Source organism: Microtus pennsylvanicus, chromosome X (assembly GCF_037038515.1).
Source record: "Microtus pennsylvanicus isolate mMicPen1 chromosome X, mMicPen1.hap1, whole genome shotgun sequence".
Classification (NCBI taxonomy): domain Eukaryota; kingdom Metazoa; phylum Chordata; class Mammalia; order Rodentia; family Cricetidae; genus Microtus; species Microtus pennsylvanicus.
Window position 1 is genome coordinate 40949929 of NC_134601.1, and position 3064 is coordinate 40952992.

Sequence of the window (3064 nt, forward strand, 5' to 3'; positions counted from 1 at the left end):
CTTCTTGCTAAGGATGGTAATCAAAGGCAATGGTTAATTTCTTGTATTCAGTTTTACCCTCAGCTTCCTGGTATGATTTAATAAAAATTGGTAATGAATGGCTATATACTTTGAGAACTTAAGTAGAAATGACTGGTTTTTAGATATAAAAGCTTAGATTGTAGATATGAAACTTTAGAGTCATAAAGAAATACTGTAACTATTATTCTTGTTTGATACTTGTTTTTTTTGTTATATGTAATTTTACTACATTAAAGTTAACATAGTAAAATTTATTTTTAAGTTCATTTATTTATTAAATTTATTTATTATTAAGTATATTTAGACAGAAAAAGGGAGATGGTGTGGGATTCCCTCTATATGCTCTGAATATGTTTTATTACCATTGGTTACTAAAGAAGCTCTGTTGGCCTATGACAGGGAAGAATATAGCAAGGCAGGAAATCTAAGCAGAGATAGAGGAGGAAAAACAGTAGAGTCACGGAGATGGCATGTAGCTTTCCAAAGGAGAAAGATGCCAGAACCTTACTGGTAAACCACAATCTCATGGTGATATACAAAAATCTAGATTAACCAGGTTCAGTGACTGTTTCAGGAACTAGCTGAAGATAAAGTTAGATTATAATCTTGAGAAACAGAGAGTTACCACCTTGTGATTATCACTGGAGTTTATGGAATTTTTCAATCATCACTGGTATTTTCGGAATTTTCCAATGATGCCCTCCCTACCCCCTTTGGATGGTTTTCCCTTAAATATTAAAAAGTATTCCCTTAAATACTCCTCCCAGCTACTCGGGGGTCAAACTCTCTACCCCTGCGTGGGAAATGAGTTTTGGCCCCAGTGCACTGGTTCCTGTCCTGTCAATAAACCTCATGTGATTGCAGCAAGGATGGTCTCTCATGAGTTCCTGGGGGGTCGTGTAATCCCAAGACTTGAGTGAGAGTCTCCCTGCTCTGGAGGTCTTTTAGTAGAAATAATATTAAATATACTAAATATATAATACTAAAGTTAGAAGGAAAACACCAGGAAAGATGTAGAAGCAAAAACATCAGGGAGGAAGTAGAAGGTCAACATCAAGGAAGAAATAGAAGTAGAGCAAAAGGGAAAGTATTATGAGATAAACCAGGAAAGACTGACAGAGTAGATCTGGGAGGTTGTTAAAATCAAAGGGAATGTGTTCAGAGGATAAAGGTCCTTTCTCCCACAGCTCACTAGGGAAACCAGGAATGTTAACCAGCAGGATTGTCTCTTTGAAGGAGGAAATGCATTCCTGTTTTCTGCCCAGAAGGCTGGGAGTGGGTGTTGTTAATGACCTTGGTGACCTTTGCTATCTGTAGAACCAGACCTCACCCAAACCCCTCAGAAGGTTTATCCCAGATTCTCCCTCCACAGACACCTAGTTGTAGCTTTGTCTAGTAAATAGAATCCATCCTTAGGGGAGAGGTTGCTTGTATTTTGTAACCTGCTGACCTCTGTACTATTTTAGTCAGAGACCACACCAGATCCGAGGCCTTTAAGCTATACAACCCATTTTCAAGGTCACGTGTACTTTGAGTTGAGTTTCAATGTATTTATGCCTCCTTGTGCACCAGGGATTGTATTATACCAGGAAGGTTTTTTTTTCTAAAATTTTATTTATTGTGTTTAAATATGCTTATAACAAACTACTTGGTGTCAGACTCACTGAAGTTTGAACTTGCACAGACTAAGTCAGGCTGAGTTAAGTTTTCCTTCTTGCTTCTCATGGTTTGTTTCTCAGTTGGCTATGATGCTTGCATGGACTTCCCCAGTAATGAGTTCATTTTAGAACATTTATATGGAGCTCTTCAGAGCATTCATAGCAAGAAAGCAACGTGAGCTGAATTCATTTTAAAAGGTAACCATGACCATTATGTCTTAAAATCTTGGGAAAGGTAAGTGCAGGAACACGAAAGCCATTAAGTTAGCCATTTCCATAGTTTATGTTTGAAATGAAGGTGATCCAAAACTAGGAATGATAGGAAGGAAGTCAGTAATGGATAATTGGACATGTTTAAAAGTTGGAACCACCAAGATTTGTTGATGGGTTAGATGTGTGTGTATGTCTGTGTATGTGGTGTGTGTGGGGGGAGGGAGAAGAAAAGGGAGGGAGACAGAGTACTTAAAAGCTTCAAGTCTATCTGGGAGGAAAGCTCAGTTGAATGGAGGAAACTATTTCAGACATCAAGAGGAGGATAGGTATAGCGAGGGCTGCATTCCCGGTACTAGGAAAGTTTTGGTCAGCTAGAGACATAACAACAACAACAACAAAATTACAAGTATATGGAACACTTGTCTTGAGCTGCCTTCTTTACAACTTGGAGACCTGGACAATGGGACAGTCCTTAGAATAGCAGCTGAATATCTTTGAGATGACATGTCTCAGGAGGATTCTAGGCATCACACAAAGAAATAGGCTGTGCAATGGTGACATTAAGAAACACCTCCATCTACAGAGGGAAGTATACTATAGGATAAGGTAATGGCACTTGCGATACTTCAGTCATGTTAGGAAAATGAATGATAGAAGATACCAAAAGATAGCACTGCTTAGAGAAGCACATGGGTTAAGGCAAAGAGGAAAGTCCAAAAAAAAAAAAAAAAAACACTAGGTAGACAGCATAAAGGAAGACTGTGAAACCTTGGGTATGACAATAACGTAAGCATCTAGGACTGCCCGGGATGGGAAAAACTGGCTGCTCATGCATGGTTAAGCATTGCCAGGGCATAAATGATGATGATGATGATGATGATGATGATGATGATGATGATGATGACTTGGAACTCATTATGTAAACCATACTGGCCTCAGTCACAAATATTTGCCTGTCTTTGTTCTCTAGGTGCTGGGCATAAAGGCAGATGCCACCATGCCCAGCATTGTTGTTTCAAAACAGGGTCTCATGTAGGCCAGGATGTGCACCAACTGACTGAGAATGACTCTATGTTCTTGATCTTTTTCCTTTGGCCTTCCTAGTACTGAAATTCCTGGTATGTGTGTGTTGGTTTGTTTTTGTCCACAATACAAACTAGTGTCACCTGGGA